The following is a 22,947-nucleotide window of genomic DNA, read 5'->3' as shown; positions in this document are numbered from 1 at the left end:
CCGGGATACCCTGCTATGCCCGCGAGTCCTCCGAGGCTGCGCCGCGCCGATATTCGTGTTTCTCCCAAGATGGTGGCGCTGGGTTCGGGGTGAGAGAGGCGCAAAGCGGGCCCTGCCCACCTCCCCGACCGACCGCCGCCCTCGCCAGCCCGGGCCGCCGCCCTCGCCTGCACCCGCCGCCCTCCGGACCCCGCCGAGGCCGCAGCCCCGTCCCCTCGCCGCAGACCGGCCCGGCGCAGGCAGCGGCGCCGCCTCCCCCGCCCCGAGAGCAGCGCGGGCCCCGCATGAGCCCGGGCGGCGGCAGCGGCAGCAGCAGCAGCAGCAGCGAGAGCGTCAGGGCCGCGCCGGGGAGCAGGCCGCAGCGCGCAGGTCCGTACGCGGGGGTTAGGGGGCGGCTCAGCCCGGCCCGGAGACAGGCGCCGCCGGGCCCAGGCGCGGCCAGCCCGCCCGCCCGCCGGCGTGTCCCGACTGGGACGGTTTCGGTATCGCCGCTGGGGTTTGCGGGGGGCGCCTCCGCTGCCGGGGTGGGGATGGAGAGCGCGGGGCGGCTGCCCAGGTGCCAGGAGATGGGGGTCAGTGGTGGTCTCCGAGGCAGCGGGCAGGTGCTGGTGGGGCCTCCGCTCTTTGCGGAGAGGTGCCCACGGGGCAAGGTACATGGTGTGAGCGGTCTCCTGTCTCTGGTGCACGCGGTGTGGGAGGTCTCCTTAACATGAGGCTACGGCTTTGAGAGTAGGGGGTGGAGAGGAAGCCTGACCAGTGCTTTGGGCATTCGCTGGGGAGACGTCAAGTCCCTGCTCTGTTGCCAGCTTCCTGTGTGACCTTGGACACGTCACTTAGCCTCTCTAGGTGGGTCTACACGGCGTTTTAGAACCCACAGGAGCCAGCTTCCGAGTCCAGGGCAATGGGTTTGGGCTACCAGGGCTCACTCCGGTGCTTTAAAAATAGTTGTGTAGACAGAGCTTTGAAGTTGTGGTGTGGGCCGGAGCTGGGGTTTTGAAACCCTGGCCTCCACCCTGAGCCACAACTTCAAAGCACTGTCTACACAGTTACTTTCAGAGCACTAGCAGGAGCCGCGCTAACCTGAGTCTGTGAACCTGGCTGAACCCGGGCCAAAAGGCTTGCTGTTGCGGGTTCCAAAAGACTTTATAGACTGTGCCTCAGTTCTTTAAAGTGCAGGTAATAGTACTTCCTTATCTCATACTGTGTTGAGAGTTACAAATATTAAAGATAAGGAGGTGCTCACATGCTACTGTGAAGGGGGCCATATAAATGTGGTAGTCTATTCAAGGGAGCAAGCTGACTTGCTTGTGTAATATGTCATCCTGGTTGAAGAGTTGGACTTCCTGAGCTGTAAACAAGCTGCTCTTCAGTTCACTTTATTTAGTTAATGTTGACTGCAGGATTTTACTTCTTTTTGTGCCAGTGTTTAGCATCAAAAAACAAATATATTGGCTGGATTGTGCTACTTGGACTCTTTCTGATCATGTCTCAAGTTATAACATAAGTAGTATGTTCTGAAGTTGTACCTACCAGTGGCTGAGGGAAATGCTGGAGCTGTAGAAATGTTTTTATTAAATTGATTAGTTGTAAGCATATGGAAACTATAAACACTATCTTGTTAGGGTTGTTACTGTTAAGGAAAGCTTTCCTTCACTTTCTGTGTAATATCCACACTGCCGCTGGGTTCTAAGCATCTTTGGGCGGGAAATGTGTTCTAGGCACCATTCTTGTGATCTGAGACTTGCAAGAAGGCCCTGTGTGTATGGACTTCTGTGGGACTCTTTACAGATGCAAGGGCCTGCAAGGATCAGTTTTCCAGATTCGAAGTCTTATTTGATGCAGGACATCAAACCTACTGTATCTGTGGCAAAAAGTCAGTTTTAGGGCAGAGACCTTGGTTTTTATTTTATTTTAATGAAAAGTGGCTAGCACATTTTGTGTGCTACCAGAACAAATAATTTAATACATCATGTGCACTGAAAAAGCAAAAAAGCTGGGAAACAGGTTTAAAGATACAGATTCTATCACTTTATAATACTATGAAAGTTACTGTTTATTAGTGTGTGTGAACCGTAACCATATTCATCTTGTAAATTAAATCTCTAAAATGTGTATTAAAATTAATTTGAATAACTTTGTCACATAACATCCATCATATTGACTTATCTGTATATTCAGATTTTGATTATTCCTAGTTTGGTCACTTTTAGCTGCACATCTCAGTCAGAACAACTGTAATTTTGTGTCAACTGTTACAACATAAACCAGTCTTAGAACAAGTAGTTATCACAGTATTAGGTAATATATGGCACGATTTATCACACTGGAAGTTAAAAGAAGATCCTTGTTCTGTCTACTCTTGTGTTTTCCATCACTACAATATGAGTACCTCCCAAGAATTTCAAAATAAATAAGAATGGCTGTACTGGGTCACACCAATGGTCCATCTAGTCCAGTAGCCTGTCTTCTGCCAGCTTCCAATGCCAGGTGCTTCAGAGGGAGTCAACAGAATAGATAATCAAGTGGTCCATTCTGTGTCGCATGTTCCCGGCTTCTGGCAAACAGAGGCTTGGGACGCTTCAGAGCATGGTTTTGCATCCCTGCCCATTCTGGGCAATAGCCACTGATGGATCTACCCTCCGTGAACTTATCTAGTTCTTTTTTGAATCCTCTTTTAGTCTTAGGGCATGGCTACACTTGCAGATGTGGAGTGCTTTGAGTTTAAACCAGCCTTCGCGGAGCGCAGTAGGGAAATTGCTGCAGTCCATCCACACTGACAGCTTCAAGCGCACTGGTGTGGCCACATTTGCGGCCCTTGCAGCGGCATTGGGAGCAGTGCATTATGGGCAGCTGTCCCAGCATGCAAGTGGCTGCAATGTGCTTTTCAAATGGGGAGGATGGGGTGGAGTGTTAGAGGGAGTGTGATATGTGTATGTTTGGGGGGAGAGTGGGTTTTTGGGAGGCTGAGAGCATGTCAGCATGCTGTCTTGTAAGTTCAGACAGCAGCAGAACCCCTCACCCCCACCCCCACCCCGCCTCTCTCTCTCTAACAGCATTCCACACTAATGGCTTGCTTTGTCTCGGAGCAGATAAGCAGCTGGCTGTCAGAAACGGAGCTTTCAAAGGGCATTTCCGCATTCCTACAGCCGATTCCCAACAATGACAAGAGTGGCCACTTAACTTAAGGGGATTATGGGACGTTTCCAGAGGCTGATCAGAGCGCAGTAAAGCAACACCTCGTTCACACTGGCACCGCGGTGCTCCAGCGAGGGCGCAGCAAACGTTATTCCACTCGCCGAGGTGGAGTACCAGCAGCACTGTAGCCGCAGAGTCAGAGCGCTCTATGTGCCTTGCCAGTGTGGACGGGTAGTGAGCTCATATTCCTGGGGCTCCTTTATTGCGCTGTAACTCACAAGTGTAGCCAAGCCCTTGGCCTTCACAACAGCCTCTGGCAAAGAGTTCCACAGGTTGACCGTGCGTTATGTGAAGAAATACTTCCTTTTGTTTGTTTTAAACCTGTGCCTATTAATTTCATTTGGTGACCCCTAGTTCTTGTGTTATGAGAAGGAGTAAATAACACTTTCACCACACCAGTCGTGTTTTTGTAGACCTCTGTCTTATCCCCCCTTAGTCGTCTCTTTTCCAAGCTGAAAACTCCCAGTCTTATTTATCTCTCCTCATATGGAAGCTGTTCCATACCACTAATTATTTTGTTGCCCTTTTCTGTACGTTTGCCAATTCCAATATATCTTTTTTGAGATGGGGTGACCAGATCTGCCCACAGTATTCACGAATACCATGCATTTATATTGAGGCAATATGATGTTTTCTGTCTTATTCATCTGTCCCTTTCCCAGTGATTCCCAACATTGTTCGCTTTTTTGACTTTTACCAATATTTAAGTAAAAACATGAATCTTCATTCCTAGGCTTTAAGAGAAATAATTTGATTTGCTTAGAATTTATTTTTGGTTTTGATTTTTAGTGTGAGTGGGTTTTGTGCTCCTCCGTCTTTGAAAAAAGAAGTTCTAGAAGGAAAGTTAGGTTGAAGAAATTAGTTTTGTATTTAGCTCTGAAAATGGTGAGGTTCATGGTCATTACCACCTTTTGTGGGAGTGAGTTCCATAGGATAAATCCAGCTCCTGTGAAAATTCCAGCTTCGTACCTCTCTGTCTTTTAAAAATTTACACAAGTTTGTTTAAAACTCATTCTGCTTATTGCTGCTGTTGCTAAGAGGCAAATGTCAATGATGTTCCTTGTGATTGGCAGTTTTTGTGGATTTTAGTTAACTAATGAAAGAAAAGCATTGGTAGGTAGTATTAAATTGGCCTTTTAAAAATAATATTTAAGGTTTGTCAAATACAAATTGACACAAATTGTCACATGACCTAACTTGTCCTATTATAATGACTATTTTCAGAAGGCTTAAGAGCTGTCTGTTTTATATTATGTTGGGCTGAAACTTATTACAGAACTTGTTAGCCAAGATAGATGTAGTTTTAATTAACTTAAGAAACATTTTTAGCATGCAAAGTTTAAAAAAAAATAGTAGTAGCACTTTGGTTGATTTCAAAGCTATTTAGTAGAACTCTGACTTTAAAAAAAACAAAAACAAACAAAAAAAACAATGCTCACTTTTTAAAAAGTTAGAAACCATGATCATAATGCTATTGCAAGACCTTAATAGATTTATCAACACTGGATTATTGTCTAAATTTTCCCACCATAACGACTCCCTGCTAGTGTTACTAGTGTAGACAAGCTGTTGGAGTTTCAACCACCATGTCAACTAAACCAATACACTCCCATTGCATTTTCAGATCATAGAAGCCTGAAAAGTTGTGCATCTTGCATATGGCTCAATTTTTCCAGCTTCATTTTTTTGTTATAATAAAGGAGAGGTATTGATCACTTCTCTGCATCAGCAAAGTTTTCTTGCCTGTTATGTCCCACAGTGATACATTTCATGATGTATCACAACAGGCTTTGTGGGATGTGTAAAGAATTTAATAGCTTAATTTATACTTATTAATAACATGAATGCCCCATTTAACCAATATTCTGGATAGTTGAGATACTTCATATGCAGTTCTGTACAGTTTAAAGTCATTGCTTTTATTTTAACAATTTAAGTGTTGATGTACAATGCATCATGACACTGTAGGTGGGATATTTTAATGCTGTATGCTTGTTTAACAGCTTCAATAATCCTTTGGACATGACACCTTCAATGCTTTTTTATCAACCTCTGTTCTGTATTAAACTTCTACACTGCTGAAATGTAATGTTTTGAATGCATAAAAGTCAAGAAGTCTAGTTGATGAGGAACCACATCTCTTCTGCATTGCAAATATATTTTCTCATATGTTTACTTATTTGTAAAATAGATGTAATATTTATCTAACTTATTAGGGTATTCTGAGATGTGATTAATTTATGTACATTATTTTGACAGCCTGCTATTAAAGACAGTGTAAAGTATATAAATGTAAACTATTTATATAAAAGCATACACAAACTATAGCTTCACTTTTCTTCTCTCCCTCCCATCTCTTAAAAACATTATCAATGACAATTGAGGAAGCTGAGTACTAATGGGATTGGGTCTGTAATAAATAAGTGAGGTTCATAATGAGTTAACGTAAATTCTCATGAAGGAATAAGTCTTTCCTATCATCACCAGCTGGTAGGAGTAGGTCCATTTGTAGTTCCCTCCTAGTAGATGGTTCATGTAAGTAGACAGGCAACATATTTCCGCATAGGGCCCATGGAAAACACGTACTTGTGCTTCTTTGGTGTGTGGTAGTCCTTGGTCATGCTTTCTGCTTTTGGCCTACATGCAATGAAACTGACTGCCTATGCACTAAGGGCCTGATTTTCAGAGGTGCTGGGCACCTGCATTTCCCATTTATGTTAATTGGACTTGCTGATGCTCAACAATTCTGAAAATCTTATCCTGAGTCTCTTGATTTTCTTTCCACCACCTCTCTACAGGCCCTCTGGGTTCAAAGGTGAATGGAAAGGGGTTCCATTGATCCTCATTTTCTCTCCCAGCCTTTCATGGAGCAGGGATTTGGGATCTTCCATACACATACTTGGAACAGGAGAGTGCAGGAGAAGATATGATGATATTCAAACTGGTTACTTTCACATGAATGGATTCTTTATAACAAAGGAGGCAGTGAAACATTTTTGTAGGGGGCTGAGTGTGGGAAAGTTTAGGTGTTTGATTTTCCTCATAGCTATGAAACTGGTCCACACTTTTCTCCAGGGATGCTTGTGCACGTAGTAGCTAGATCTCCTGAGGTGGATTTGGAGAGAACTGCCAGTGCTTTACTGTATGTCTACACTGCAGTAAAACACCCATGGCTGGCCTCTGTCAGCTAATCCGCACTCACAGGTCTCAGGTTGCAAGGCTGTAAAATTGCACTGTAGCCATTCAAGATCGAGCTGGAAGCTGGGGTCTGAGATTCCAGCCCAGTCCCAAACATTTACACTGCAATTTAATAGCACCGCAGCCTGGGCAGCTGCTGGGGCTTTCAGGGCTATGGGCCAGCTGTGAGTGTTTCATTGTAGCATAGAAATACCCTTAATGTTTTATGTCTCTTCTTGTGCAACAAGGGTTACCTCCCTGTGCTGTCATGGATGAGATGTTTCCCAGATCCTACCTCCTGATTCTGCAACAAGAAAGGAGAGGGAAGCATTAAACAAGGGCCACTCGCTCTAACCTTAACAGGAATTCTCTTAAAATAAAATAAATAAATAAATCAGTGAAATTCTGGAGAAACAGGAATTTTGCATTCACAAAAGCTTGAGCAGGGAGTCAAAGGTAGTAAACAGGTGTCTGGTGTTGTGTAGGTAAGGGACTAAATGAAGTAGAAATAACTTAACTTTTTTTTGGAAGATGACAGTACTAGACATGGGAAGGATAGATTTGAAATAGAGGAAGCTTTCAGGTTCCTGAGACACTCAGTGGCATGGAAGCAGGATTGAAGGAAGCAAATGTGAGAAATGAACCCTGGTTGAGAATTAGTACATAAGAATTGCCATACTGGGTCAGACCAAGGGTCCATCTAGCCCAGTATCCTGTCTTCAACAGTGACCAATGCTAGGTGCCCAAGAGGGAATGAACAGAACAGGTAATCATCAAGTGATCCATCCCCTGTTGCCCACTCCCAGCTTCTGGCAAACAGGCTAGGGGTACCATTCATGCCCATCTTGGCTAATAGCCATTGATGGATCTGTCCTCCATGAATTTATCTAGTTCTTTTTTTGAATTATAGTCTTGGCCTTTACAACAGCCTCTGGCAAGGGGTTCCACAGGTTGACTGTGCGTTGTGTGAAAAAATACTTCCTTTTGTTTGTTTTAAACCTGCTGCCTATTAATTTCATTTGATGACCCCTAGTTCTTGTGTTATGAGGAGTGGAACACTTCCTTATTTTCTCCACACCGATCATAATTTTATTGACCTCTATCGTATCCCTCCTTTGTCTCTCTTCCAAGCTGAAAAGTCCCAGTCTTATTAATCTCTCCTCATATGGCAGTTGTTCCATACCTCTAATCATTTTTGTTGCTCTTTTCTGTACCTTTTCCAATTCCAATATATCTTTCTTGAGATGGGGCAGCCACATTTGCAAGCAGTATTCAAAATGTGGGTGTACCATGGATTTATATAGAGGCAATATGATGTTTTCTGTCTTATTATGTATCCTTTTCTTAATGATTCCCAACATTCTGTTCACGTTTTTTGACTGCCGCTGCACATTGAGTGGATGTTTTCAGAGAACTATCCACAATGTCTGCAAGATCTCTTTCTTGAGTGGTAACAACTAAAATAGACACCATTTTATATGTATAGTTGGGATTATGTTTTCCATATGCATTACTTTGTATTTATGAACATTGAATTTCATCTGCCATTTTGTTGCCCAGTTGCGAGAGATCCTTTTGTAGCTCTTCACAGTCTGCGTGGGACTTAACTATCTTGAGTAGTTTTGTATCATCTGCAAATTTTGCCACCTCACTGTTTACCCCTTTTTCCAGATCATTTATGAATTTGTTGAATAGGACTGGGCCCAGTACAGACCCCTGGGGGACACCACTATTTACCTCTCTCCATTCTGAAAACTGACCATTGATTCCTACCCTTTGTTTCCTATCTTTAAGTAATGATCAAGACAGAAAGAACTTGGTCAGGGAGAGAGCAGTACTTAGATATGCTCATGTATAGGGCCTTACCAAATTTACCGTCCTTTTTAGTCAATTTCACAGTCACAGGATTTAAAAAATCATAAATTTCATTATTTCAGCTATTTAAATCTGAAATTTCAAAGTGTTGTAACTGTAGAGTCCTGACCCAAGAAAGAGTTGTGTGTGCAGGGGTTGTGGTACTGCAACCCTTACTTCTGTGGTGCTGCTGGTGATGGTGCTGCCTTCAGAGTAGGACAGCTGGAGAGTGGTGGCTGCTGGCAGGGAGCCCAGTTCTGAAGACAGCTGCAGCACAGAAGGAAGGATGACAATACCATACCATGCCACCCTGACTTCTGCCCTGCTGCCTGCAGAGGTGGGCCATTGGCCAGCAGCCGCCACTCTCCAGCCACCCAGCTCTGAATGCAGCAGTGCAGAAGTAAGGGTAGCATGGTATGATATTGCCACCCTTACTTCTGTGCTCCTGCTGTGGGGCACTGCCTTCCGAGCTGGGCATCCAGTCAACAGCCACCGCTCTCCGACTTCCCAGCTCTGAAGGCAGCACAGAAGTAAGGGTGGCAATATCATACCATGCCAGCCTTGCAACAGGCTTTCGGGTCAGGAACCCAATTTGAGAGGTGCTGGTCTCCCCTGTGAAATTGGTATAGTATAGAGTAAAAGCACACAAAAGACCAGATTTCATGATCATGAATTTGGTAGGGCCCTACTCATGTGTGAATTAATAGATCTGTAGATGCGAGAGTGTTAACTCATATTGGCAGGTGGGGAGAGGGTGACTTTCATGTGAAGAGGAGGAAGAACTATGTGGGGGATGGATTGTGGAGCAGGGAATAAAGGATAAAATGGCTTATTGATTAAACAATAATATAAATGAAAAAGCGTAAGACAATAGATTCATTAGAATGAAGAAAATTTTTTCCCGGGTTAGACTTAAAGGAAGTAGTGATCTGCTTCTCTTTGAGGCTCCCCTAAGACTTTCTCCCAAACTGTCTATAAAAAGCATTTCATATCAACTGGAGGAAAAGGCCGGTTGATTCAATATAAATATCTTCTTTTTAACCATCAACCTTTTTTTTTAATAAGTTGAGCCTGCTTCCCCGTATCAGTTTTACAAATCACATGGTTTGAGGGAAGTAGGGATGGTGTCACCTGCTTCAGTTTTTTCTACTACCTCCTTCCACCTTTCCCACCCTCTTTGCAGAATAGTGGAGAATTTCAGAGGAAGAACTGCAAATGCTCAGCTGTGGAGCTATATTGGTGATGTCTTTAAATCCTCACTTCAGTGGCAGAAGCAAGAGGGGTGAGCCAACCACTTCTTTGAAGCATCCTGCTCTTTTTTTACTTTGGCACGGGGTGGGGTCAGAGGGGGGCAGAAAATGTGTTTTAAGAGAAACTTCTGATACTCATCTGAACAGATAACTTGGATTTTCCTTGGTGGGTGAAAGAGGCTTTATGGTCTTGATACGTGCATTCGCTGTCGTTATAACTACATGGATTGTAAGGCCTGGTCTGCACTTAAAATTTAGGTTGGTATAGCCACAGTACTCAGGGATGTAAAAAATCCACATTCCAAGTGCCGTAGCTGTGCCAACCTAACCCCCAACGTAGATGCAGCTAGGTTGATAGGTTCTGTCAACTTAGCTACTGTCACTCAGGGAGATGGCGTTCCTATCATAATGGAAGAAACCCTTCCATTGTGATAGGCTGCATCTACACTACAAGGTTATGCCAGCATAGCTACAGCGCTGTAGCTATGTCACAACAGACACTGTAGCGTAGACGTGGCTTTAGACTTTTCAGCCAAACATATTACAGCTTTCATCCAAGTCATTTTAAAAGTATTGCTACACGTTTACATACATTGTTAGCCCACTGTTCTTACACCTTTTTTTCAAAATCCCACAAACCCACGCAGTCCTTCTTGCTGTCCACCATCTCTGAGAGCCTGCACAGCTCTGCACTGTTGTCATGAGTGTTACAAGCACAGGGCGCACAATCCTGGAGCATTTGCAGAGCCACAAGAAGAACCAAATTAATGGGGAACGGCCTTCCTTGGAGGATGGATGGCTGTGGGGCATAGCGAGAACGAATTCTGGGTTGTTGGTGGCATTCACAGAGCAGCTCTAGACAGTGGCGCACTGCTTCCGGGCCTGAGAAACAAACTCTGGTGGGATGGCATCAAATACAAGTTTGGGATGATGAGCAGTGGCTGCAGAACTTTTGGACACACAAGGCCACATTTCTTGATCTGTGCTGAGCTCATCCCAGCCCACTAGCACAGAGACACCAAAATGAGAGCTACACGAACAGTGGAGAAGTGAGTGGTGATGGCACTGTGGAAACTTGCCACACCAGTTTGCTACTGGTCAGTCGGGAATCAGTTTGGAGTCGGGAAATGGACCACAGGGGCAGTTTTGATGCAAGTTTTTCAGGGCCATTAATCGCCTCCAGCTATGCAAGACTGTGACTCTGGGTAATGCGCAGGACCTAGTTGATGGATATGCAGCAGTGGTGTTCCTAAACTGCAGTGGAGCAATAGACTGCACACACATCCCTATTTTGCCACCAGGCCACCTCTCCACTGAGTACATCAACAAAAAGGGCTATTTTTCTATGGTTATGCAATCATTCATGGATCACTGGGGATTCCTCACCAACATCAATGTGGGCTTGTTAGAGAAGAAACATGACCCATACATCTTTAAGAATATAGGACTGTTCAGAAACTACAAGCAGGGACTTTCTTTCCTGACCAGCAGATTACCACTGGGTGGGAATGTTGAAATGCCAGTAGAGAGCCTGGGGGGCCCAGCCTTCCCCTAGGTCACAAAGTCCAACACCAGCCACCTTGACAGCACCAAGGAACCATTCAGCTACCAGCTCAGCAGATGCAGAATGACAGTTGAATGCCCTTTTGGTCGTCTGAAGGGTCACTGACGTTGTTTACTCACAAGATTGGACCTCCAGTGAGAAAAATATCCCAACGATTAGAGCTGCCTTCTGTGTCCTGCATAATATATGTGAAACAAAGGGGGAAAGATTTTTCCACCGAGGTGGAGGTGGAGTGGCTGTCTGCTGAATTTTAACATCCAGGTACAAGGGCTACTAGAAGAGCTCAACATGGACCTATAGTGAGCCAGAGTAGTGTGTGGTGTGGTATGCTCCACCTGGCCATGCTCTTTTTGTAGCCTGGTAAGGATCATGTGGTGACTGCTGTACATGTAGGAATATAATGTTCCGTGCAACTATTTTGTTTTGCATGATCCTGCAAGTTGTGTGTCACTGTTGTTATGAACTGCCTTTCTGCCAGAGCAATTCAGTCGATTCAAGAGAAACTGGGTGGATTTTAACCATTTATTGAAAACTACAATAGAAGTAAGTAAACAGTCTCTCTTCCTGCTGGGTGGTCCAGCGAGGCATACCGGCTGCAGGCAAATACATCTTTTTTTTTTTTTTTTTTCCCCTGTTTAGAGTCTCATCACTACTCCACCACACAGAGAAGCTCTTAACACCCTCCTATATATCCTGAGTTACGCATGTGCCTTGTAATGGTTACGTGCAGGGTGGATTTGATTTAAATCACTAGTCAGGAAGACTCGATTTAATCATGGATTTCTACATAAAAGTGCATTCTTGTTGGTTGTTATAACCTTCATACATATTCTTCACAACTCAGAGTTAGATGTAGGTTTCATTTTTAGAAGGTACACACTATACATTTTTAAAGTGATTTATTTTGAAAACTTTTCAGATTAGCTTTACAGCTATATCAGCAAATGAATGATTGTTTGGTTATTTCATTTACCAAAGGTAATGGAAGCAGATATTTATGAAGTCATTGGGAGGTGAACTATCTCCAGTTCAACAGGTTAATCATTAATATTTGGAGGATTTTCTTTCTGTGCTGTATTAGGAGGAGAATATCACCAGTCAGACATTTAAATTGTTTTGTTTAACTAAAACAACAACGTTATGTATTCTGGATTTTTTTCTTCAACAGCAAACATATAATATTTTAACAAAATAAGCATATGAATTTTTGAATTTAGTTAAACATTCAAGTTTTTTAAAATCAGGTTTGTTTTTGTTGTTTTTAACTAAAATAGTTCTGCAGCTAACTCAGTCATCTTCACTTTCATTTTCCTGGTCGTTCAGAATCTGGAAAAGAAAAACAAGCTTTCCTGCTTTTTCAGGTCCCAAACGATTTCTCAATTTGGAATGAATTAGTCCAAAGGGAGAAGATATTCTTTCTACACCAGCAGAAGAAGATACTGCTGTTAAAAGTGAGATTATCACTTCAGCAGTCTCTGAATCCAAGTGCTTAAATGACTTCCACCAGTTCACTGGTGTGACTTTCTTTAAAACACCATCAGCAAACATATATTTCTTGAATGGTTTACCCTTAGCTCAGCATGTGTTCAACATTTCTCTTAAGCCCAATGTTGAGAACTTTGGCTGTGACAGTGCCATCTCTTTTTTCACGATTTTGTTCACAAACTGTCATCAGATTAGGCCAGTTGTTGATATAGTGCTCAAAACAGTCCACTGCTGAGTTCCACTGCATGTCTTGTGGGAGAGTTAGTTTGGTTCCTCCCACTTTTTTCAGAGTAGTTGCTGCAAAGTGGTTGTTACGGAAGTATTTTGCCATTTCAACAACATTAGCCTTTATTTCTGGAACACTGAACTCTTTGGCTAGGAGGTGCATCAAATGAGCACTGCAACCGTATGTTGTTAGGTTGGGACTCTCTTCTAAATAATTTCTTCTCATCTTGGATACATTTGCAGCATTGTTTGTGACCAAGCTGCGTACTAGACATTTGAATTTTTTTTTAAAGTTTGTTATAGCTTTTACTGCTACTACTTGTAAGTATTTTGCTGTGTGCGCGTTTCCTGATGTATCAGTTGTTTCTGTAAGGAAGACATTCCCTTCTTCTGTTGTCACACAAGCACATACAACGGGATCGTTGTGAACATTGCTCTACCCATCAGGACTCAGGTTAACAATTTTACCCTCTAGACCTTTTGCACACTGCTCAAATTCTTTCATACACTTTATCCTGCAATTTTGCCTGTGACATCTGCTCTTTTGGGTGGATTCTATCCTGGTCTTAATGACTGAACCATGTTAATGAAGTGTGGGTTCTCGATCATACGGAAAGGAGAGTTTGTTGCATAAACAAACAGGGAAATTTTTTCATCAATTACCTTTTTGTAATCTGCTGGTTCTTATCACAAACTTATCTATTGTGTTTTCGGAATGATGGAGGGTTTTTTTTTCTTTTTGCGACAGGTGATATACTGTGGCTATGTGACATACATGTTGTGACTGAAACACTATAATTGGCAGATAACTATGAATCTTCAATTCATTTTGTGAAAGTATCCACTTACCAAGAGGTATTTATTTTCTCTAGGTGTGGTAGGTAAGGGCCCAGTATAATCGACTTGCACCTTAATGCATGGACCGTATAGCCTCTGGGTTTGTTAAGGGAATCTTGCGTCTTCCCTGATCTGCGTTGACAGAATCACACTGCAAGCAATTTCTGACATATTGGTCAATATCAAATCCACCAAGCTGTTTGCAATAGACATTCAGTTGAATGAGCAATGCTCTGATGCCCCTTTTGATCACATGCAAGATACTTGATGTCATTTTGTAAGTGTTTAGGCACTACTCACATCCGCTGGCTTTGTGGCTTTGCTATGAGTAGACCACCCCCTTCAGGTAGTATTCGAAGAGGAATTCCTCCCTCATTATCTTTTTTTAAAGAGAGATTTCATAGAGAGATTTTGTTCTGCATTTCAGCAAGACTGTATTTTCTGACTCTGGTGTTTGAGTTCTTGCTACAACATTTTGTTGTGGAGATTGCCAGCAGGGTACATTTAATGCTCCCTGTTTAGCTTCAAAATCAGCCTGATAGGACCCCCAGCAGAATGGAACATGCTTTTGATGAGCTTTTACTTTGCCAATTGAAGTTTCATCTCTTCTGCTTTTTAAAAGGGTAACTGTATACAGATATAAATCAGTGAGTGGTATAGGTTTACCATCTGAACTACTCATAGCATTTTCCTCCCATTCTGAAAGCCAGTCAACTAGAGCCATGCACGCCCATTGAGAATCAGAACACAAGTACGGATCTTTTTCTAAGGAAACATTTTCCAAAACTCACTTCACCCAATTCAGCTTACTGAGCCAAATGTATATTACATTTGCTTGCAATCACTGTCTAATTGACAGGATCTATAAGTGCAAAACCAGTGTAGGCTCTTCCATTAATGTGGTGTGATCAACCATCTATAAACCACACCTGAATACATTTTAGTTCAAAAAGCTTTCTCATCCCATTTGGAGCCTCAGAAAGATATTTCTTTCGAGTGCTCAGTTGAAGAAGTGGGCACTCATGGGGGTTCCCACCTACCAATAAACCTAAAGCAGTTTTAGATGGTCCAGGCAGGGTCTTTACCTGCAAATCTGAATCCATTAAAGCTAAAGTCCAGCGCACCAGCCGAGAATTTGATACCTGTCCATCTTTAATTTGCCCAGAGAAAAGATATTTTAGAAGGGTGTGAAGAGTCCTAAGGACTATGTGTTTAACTCTGTAAGAGATTCAAAATATTGAATGGCCCAATACACTGCTCAGCTTGTTTTTTGCTTACAGAAAATTTTTCCTCCACTCAGCTAGGAAGCAGGGAAGCATAGGTGATAGGTTTATCCTTGCCTAACTGAAGGTGCATTAACACAGCAGAAAGAGCTGTAGTTGAAGCTCCTACTTCAAAATAAAAGGTTTTTGTAGGTTAGGATGTGCTGGTGCAGCTATCTGGGCACTTTTTGATGTTAAGCCATGGACTGCTTGATGGTGTTTTAGACTTCCATTCCCAAATTTCTCCCTTCTTGAGAAGTCTATACAGCGGTTTAGCAATTTCAGCAAATGCTGGAATAAATTCCCTATTGAATCTTGCAAAAGTCAGAAAGGATCTCAACTCATGTTCAGAGTACTGGGAGGTCTAAGATACCTTGGACTTGTTCCTGAAGGGGCTGTCTGCTATCAGGGCCAATTTCAGTTCCCAGGAAGGATACTTTATTCCTGCCTATGTGAACATTAATTTTAACCCTGTCTCAGTCAGCAGTTTAAACAACCAAGTTAGGCCTTCTCTGTGTGCTTCCTCAGTTTCTGAGGCAACTAATATATTATCATGTACCAATACCTGATCAGTTTCTAAAAGAGGAGCCAGAAACTTGGTTATGGCTGCATGAAATAATGTGAGCGTTATTAAATCCATGAAGAAGTAGGGTTTGTGTAAACTGTTGACCTTTGTGCATGAAAGCAAACTTATATTGGCTTTCTGGGGCCACAAGGACAGACCAGAAGCCATTAGTTAAATCAAAAACAGAAAACTACTTCTTTCCGTCAGTTACTCGTTCTAATAGGTCCTGATAGGATGCCACCTGATAGGGCAACTTCAGGAGTCAGTTGATTCAGTGCTCGATAAGCAATGGTTAACGTCTAGAAACCATCCAGTTTATGGACTCGTCAAAGAGGAGAATTATTTTTTAGTTGTGTGAACTAGTATCCTTTGGTCCACTAAGGACTTAATAATTTGAGTAACTGCCTTGTCTGCCTCCTGAGGGTATTTATGCTATTTTTCGGTGGAGGATCACTTCCCACAATTTGCACTTCTCCACTGAGCTTTCCACAGTCTTGTTTATGCGTAGCCCACAATTTATGGAATTGTCTTATTAATTGGTCCCATGGGAGGGTTCTACTTGAGGCACTGGGATGGATTCATTGATGGCTCTCATGTAGTAAGTGCCTTCCATTCCTTCCCTTGAGTCAAGATTAGTTTCTATTCCTTTTTCTAATCCACGAAATGTGTGTCTTATAATCATGGATGTCACTCCCAAGAATCCCAATATCATCTTCCAAATTTTGTTTGCCAAATTTTGTGTCGGTTTGAGCCCCAGATATTATTATTATTGGAATTTTACCTTTAAAAGGTATAAAGGGGGTTGACTAGTGTAGCTATCCAGTTCATATCTCCTTGATTTTAGGAGATATGTGCACTTGGTTCTACAGGTGAGATACTGTTTGACACCCTGGTATCCACTAACATTTTGTATTGCCTATCATGATTTTAACATTGGGGCGCCCACAGGAATCCCAGGATAAGGGAACTTCCATGAGTTGGTGGAGCATGTTGTCCTATTGTGGACAGGGAGCACTAGGCTTCAGTCCTGGGACACCACCCAAGGTTCTATCTAAACAGGTACAGATTTAGAAAAAGTCTTTCCAGGTGCTATGTACTCATTTTTACAAAGTGTCATCATTAACTTCCAGTATGGAATTCTTTCCTTGACATCTTCATACATAAATATACATATACATACATACATACACATATATATATTATTTTTATTTTTTTTGACGGTCCCTTAACTCAAAATAAGAAGGCCTCTTTTGATCTTTTCCTTTATTCCTGTTTATCTCTGAGGCTCTTTTCCTCTCCTTCCTTTCTCCCTTGAATGGTCACAACAGATCTTGTTTTTCCTTTTGTCTTTAAATCCTGCCTAGCCGAGCTATCCTGCCATGCTCCATATGCATGCTTGGCAGCATTGAGGATTTTGCCCTGGGTATTGTTTGCATTGACCACCAAGGCAATCCTATTCCTAAAATCAGCATGGAATCCTACTATTAACATTTGTAGACCAGATTATCACAGTTGGCATCTGGGAAGATTAAATCATAACCTCCCCAAAATCCTGAGCTTCAAAATCCTGAGGGCTCTTATTCTCCCTTTGTTTTGTATTCTACAAATTAGTTTCCCCTAAGAGTGTGGCACTAGATTATTTTTAGCTTCTCTTAATTGTGGTTTCTCATCTAGATGCTTACCTATAATCTCGGTGGGAATATCTGATTTGAGATTGGGTGTCAGTGAAACCGCAACCACTATTCAAAAATCTTGATTTGTCCATTCATTTACTTTAGCTTCTCTTTCCCAGTTTGGAAGCCAGCTTGTTATAGGTCCCATGGATGGAACAATGGCTCAAATTTGTTCAGGAAAAAGTGAAGTACTCTCATTTACCACTTCTTCGCGGTCACCATTTTGATCGCCCCCCTCAGTGGGTCTCCACCTGACATGATGGCTTCTAGTGACAGGGACCATTGGATTAGGGAAATGGTTCTCAACCTATTTACCATTGTGGGCTGCATGCAGTACTACCTGTATGGCCCCAAGGATGTCACATGGGCCACAGCTGTGTGCTGATTGGCTAGGTTGAGAACCACTGAATTAGGCAAAGAGTCTTGTGGCATCTTTTAGACTAAAAGACGTATTGGAGCATGAGCTTTCCGACAAAGTGGGTATTCACCCATGAAAGCTCATGCTCCAATACGTCTGTTAGTCTATAAGGTGCCACAAGACTCTTAGTCTGGATCTGTAAAAGTGGCAAACACGGCTACCCCTCTGAAGCTTGACTGAATTAGGGTGACAATCTCTCTGATCTGGAACATCATGCCATAAATCACATTCATAATCATAATATGAGGGATATAAATCTCCCTCCTTGTCATTCCTCTGAGGAGGAGGAGGACTCTGTTGCATGGGAACCTATAATGGAAGCCATCTTACCCCTACTTGCAACTGCATTTGTAATTTAGCAAAGGTTTGATTGCAGTGACCATGGGAGGCTGCCTGTTTCCATCTCTGGTTCTCCTGCAGTAAAACTCAAAGGACAGATGAAATGTCTTTAATTCTTTCTCTAATTCCCCTACTTTTTGCCCAAGTTGTTGGCGTTTCTTGGACAGTGTCACATTTTCATTAATGACTGTTCCCATTGTCACTGAGGAGCTCAAAATGGAGGCTTGAGCAGCCTGCAGATTGCTCTAATGCTGAAGAGCATGCTGGTGTCCCGCCCATTGGACTTGTAAATCCTTCAAGGCTTTCTGGACCTGACTCAGCCTTTCATGGAATTCGGTGCTTGCCTTCCAGCATCTTTGAATGAGGGTGTTTTTCCTAATGACACTTTTAGGCTTAGTTGCCTAAAATAAATTTGTTAGTCTCTAAGGTGCCACAAGTACTCCTTTTCTTTTTGCGGATACAGACTAACATGGCTGCTACTCTGAAAAATATCTCTTGTATATTCCAGGCAGGAGTGCGTCAGTAGCATGTAGCCAGCATGATCAAAAAGCCAATTGCACTCAACTATGGACAGCTACTAGATGTGCTCGCCAAGCCAGGCAGTCAGTGTAGACGTACACAACTCGGTCAATGTGAGCTGCCTTGCATCAACCTAAATTTCTAGTGTAGACCAGGCCTGAGTACACTTCACAGACCTGAAGAGAAGAGCTCCTTGTAAGCTCAAAGGCTTGTCTTTCTCTCCAACAGAAGTTGCTCCAATAAAAGATATTACTTCACACACCTAGTCTCTCTGTTTTCTTCTCAGTTATTTGGACCAGTTCCAAACAGCAATTTTTTTGGCAGTGTCCATTATGATAGCCTGTACGACGTCATTTTGTTTCTTATTATAGTAAAGATGTGTGTCACAGGAGTGCTGGTAAAAAAACTAATCTTTGGGTTTTTGTTCCAGTCACATGACATGGGTCAAGGTTACATAAGTCTAGACCCCTGTCACTTGCCAGGGGTTTGTGTCCGCTGAATTCAGGGCTTAGCTTACCTCACCACCACCCCTCCCCGTCTCCCCCCTTACTTGGACATTTTTAAAATAGAATGGAACAGGTAACCAAACCTAAAAGTGCCAGTTAGTAAAACACAGAGTGTCTTAAGATGGCGGTCATGTGGATGTCATGAACCACTTTGACAGGATTATTCTGCTTCTTATTGGACAATAACTATGAACTCTGAAGCTCAGATGTTTCCTGATCATGTAGCTACACCTCTACCCCAATATAACATGACCCGATACAGCACGGGTTCACATACTACACGGTAAAGCAGGCCTCTTCTCCCCCCTCCCCCACCCCAGGTCTGGGAGGCAGGAGCTATGGGGGGGCACTTTTGGGGGCCCCGCAGGCCCAGAGTGGCCTGGGTGATTAGCGGGGGGCCAGGAGCAGCCCGCTCTGCTTCCCTCACCCTGGCTCCAGCTGTGTCGCTCGGGGGAGGGGCCTTGGGGGAAGGGATCCTCCCCCTCCCCCCCACCCCCGGCAGTGGCGGGAAGCAGAGCAGCCTGGCCCCAGCCTGCTCCACTCTGCCAACTCCCAGTCGCGGCACTCTGCTTCCCGCCCCCGGTGAGTGTGGGGGGCGTCCTTTCCCCAACCTCCCCCAACTCACCGGTGGTGGGAAGCGGAGCGCCGGGGCTGGGAGCTGGTGGAGTGGAGCGGGCTGGGGCCACGTTGCTCTGCTTCCTGCCACTGCCGGTGAGTGCTTGTCAGGGCAGGGCATTGAGGGGACAGGGAGCAGGGGGGTTGGGTTAAGGGGTGGGGTCCTGGCGGTGATTAGGGAAGGGGGGTCTCTGAAGGGGGCAGTCAGGGGACAAGGAGCAGGGGGGCCAAAGCAAGTTCGATATAACGCAGTTTCACTTATAACGCGGTAAGATTTTTTGGCTCCCGCGGACCGCATTATATCGGGGGTAGAGGTGTACTTCTCAAAGATCTTCTACAGTGGCCTGTTCAGCTGCTGAGACAGATTCCATCTGCTGTTGGTGGTGGTGAATGTTGGAAGACAATGGGTCAGGGACAGCAAGTCAGGACACCTGGGTTCTGTTCCAGGCTCTGCCACAGTCTGCGTGACCTTAGGCAAATTGTCTTTGTCCCCACTTCTCCTGCTTTGTCTTTTCTTTTTAGATTGTAAATTCCGAGGGGCAGGAACTTTCTGTTTTGTACAATGCCTAACATGGTAGGGTCTCAGTCATAACTGGGCTCTCTAGGAGTTACCCTCTTGTTACCCTCTTACTTTTAATTATGATCATAAATGTTCAGTGACTGGGTGAATTTACGGTACTTCTCTTAGTACATTGTTAGAATTCTGGATGTTCTCAGACAGAGAGGTATTCTCTTCCTTCGTTTCATCATGTGTGTTAACTTGATATGCATGGTATGGCTTTGCAGATTGCTGTTTATCTTTTCAGGTTGCCAGCCACTTTGTTAGATACCTGATATTCCTGTGTTGGTCACAGTATTGTTTAAATTCTTTAATGACTGATTTAGTAGCTTGTAATCCTCTTCGTGCTACTGCTGAAATATGCTGTAGCTCTTCAATGTCTCTGGACCTGCCACTTTTAGTGTGTGGAGAACTTTGCTTGTTTCGGATTCTCTGCAATATCCGCTGCTTCCAGGAAAATTGTAAACATTGCAATCACCTCCATTTATTCCTTTCCAGATTGAGCGATTCATGTGCTTTCATACGATGCATTTTTTTAAATTCATATTCTAACATAAAATAATAATGTGGCACACTGTTGCTTGTAATTTTAATTTCCTAGTCCCAGTCACATGTCATGGGTGTCAGAGTAGTTGTCGGAAGTGTTCAGTAAAGTAGTAGCTTTGTTTCATGTGCCACACAAGCTACATGGTTGAATAAAGTTTTAAGACAAATTTTCATATGGTTTGCATAGCTTAGAGGTCACAGTTCCACTTGTGAGTAACTAATCTTTTACTGGAGTAGGTGTGATGACACCTAAGAATACAGAGTATATATATTACCAGAGAGAAATCATCTTTATTAAGTGAATCTGTGTGCTAACAATATTAAAGACTATGAAATAATTGCAGGTACTTATTGTTGCTTTTGCTGGGAACAGATCAGGAATGCTCTTCATAACTCCTCAGAACTTCTGTTAAGTTAGTAAGTAATCTAGCTAGAAATGCGTTAGATTTCCTTTTGTTAAATGGCTGGTAAAATCGGTTGTGCTGAATGGAATGTATATTCCTGTTTTTGTGTCTTTTTGTAATTTAAGGTTTTGCCTAGAGGGATTCTCTATGTTTTGAATCTGATTACCCTGTAAGGTATTCACCATCCTGATTTTACAGAGCTGATTCTTTTTCTTTAATTAAAATTCTTCTTTGAAGATCCTGATTGCTTTTTCATTGTTCTTAAGATCCAAGGGTTTGGGTCTGTGTGCACCTATGCAAATTGGTGAGGATTTTTGTCAAGCCTTCCCCAGGAAAGGGGGTGTAGGGCTTGGGGGGATATTTTGTGGGGAAGACATCTCCAAGTGGGCTCTTTCCCTGGTCTTTGTTTAACACGCTTGGTGGTGGCAGCATAGGGTTCAAGGGCAAGGCAAATTTTGTACCTTGAGGAAGTTTTAACCTAAGCTGTAAGAATAAGCTTTAGGGGGTCTTTCATGCAGGTCCCCACATCTGTACCTTAGAGTTCAGAGTGGGGAAGGGAAAAAATGGAAAAAAGTCTGGTCTTGAAAAATTTGGCATGCAGTGTGAGACTAAGGATGTGTCTACACTAGTACTTTTGGCAGTATAATCTATGTTGCTCAGGGGCGTGGGGGAGAAAACCCTCTGACAGAAGCGCTGATGTGGACAACGCTATGTTAACAGGAGACACTCTCCTGCCAACATAGCTACCACCACTTCTTGAGGGTGGTTTAATTATGTTGATGGGAGAGGTCTCCCGTCTGTATAGAGTGGTTTACACAAGCGATCTTACAACTGCATCGGTGCAGCTGTGCCGCTGTAAGTTCGTTAGTGTAAACATAGCCTGAATAAATGCGGTCTACTTAGTGACAATTTACCAAGGAATGTGATGGATTTTCCATCCCTTGGCATCTTTAAATCAAGATTGGATGTTTTTCTGAATGATTTGCTCTAGCTGCACCAGAAGTTGTGGACTTGAGGCAGGAATTGCATGGTGACATTCTATGCCCTGTGTTGAAGGTTGGACTAGATGATCCTAATGGTTCCTTTTATAATTTCATTTCAAAGTACCCAAAGATGGTATTCTGTACTAAATTAATGATCTGACCATTTTTATCTATTGAACCACAGTAACACAGCTTTAAAAGACTCAGCATTAACTCTGAGTACCATATATACTCAATCATAAGCCTGTTCAGTTATAAGCCTACCCCCACAAGATGGATAAGTACAAATGGAAAATGTTTATGACCCATTCATAAGACAACCCTATAATTCAGGGGTCAGCAAATTTTGGCTCCCGGGCCATAAGGATGAGCCGTTGGCGGGCCGAGATGGTTTGTTTACCTCGAGCGTCCGCAGGCACAGAGGTAAACCTAAGTAAACAAAGTGTCCTGGCATGCCAGCTGCTTACCCTGAAGGGCCGGGACAGCAACTGGTGGGGACATATTTTGCGGGGGAGAAGTTGGGGATCAGGGGAGTAACCCCTGTGACCACCCCTCACATGACTCCACACTCTCCCTACCCCATCCCTTCCCACCTTATCTGGGGAGGGCCGGGCGGCGCAGCAGCAGCCTACTCCGGTGGTCCGGGCCAGGCAGCGCGGCTGCTTCGGAGGCTCGGGGGAGAGCAGCGTGGCCAAAAGCGAAGCGACTCTGGCCCCGCCTCTTCCCTTCTGGCTCTGCTGCCTCTCCTTGCTCCCTCTGTTGGGGAGAGGGGCTGTGTCCCACCTCTCCCTCTCTCTACCCCTTCATAAGCCGACCCCTTTCTCTGATGCTTCCCTTTTTTACTAAAAAAATTCGGCTTTTGAACAAGTATATACAATACATTTTTTTGTCACCTATTCCCTCAAAAGTAAATTTCTAAATGAGTAGTTTAATTGCCACGAAAATAAAATAGAATAAAATAAGGTAGTATG

At 43.4% G+C, this 22,947-nt stretch overlaps 1 protein-coding gene across 3 annotated transcripts in view; it reads left to right on the top strand.

The window, feature by feature from the left end:
• The first annotated feature begins 288 nt into the window (after nucleotides 1-288).
• The window catches only part of UBE3A (ubiquitin protein ligase E3A), a 98,006-nt gene continuing 75,347 nt past the window's right edge, over nucleotides 289-22,947 (top strand). For 2 of the 3 annotated variants that reach the window (XM_074965437.1, XM_074965447.1), the window contains exon 1: nucleotides 295-369. The gene's annotated coding sequence lies outside the window, so the exon portion shown is untranslated. Of the gene's footprint in view, nucleotides 370-22,947 lie in introns of all 3 variants that reach the window. The other variant, XM_074965429.1, reaches the window with a different exon arrangement.

This window comes from Natator depressus, chromosome 1 (genome assembly GCF_965152275.1).
Source record: "Natator depressus isolate rNatDep1 chromosome 1, rNatDep2.hap1, whole genome shotgun sequence".
In the NCBI taxonomy this organism is placed as follows: domain Eukaryota; kingdom Metazoa; phylum Chordata; order Testudines; family Cheloniidae; genus Natator; species Natator depressus.
This window is presented reverse-complemented; position numbering and strand designations above follow the sequence as displayed.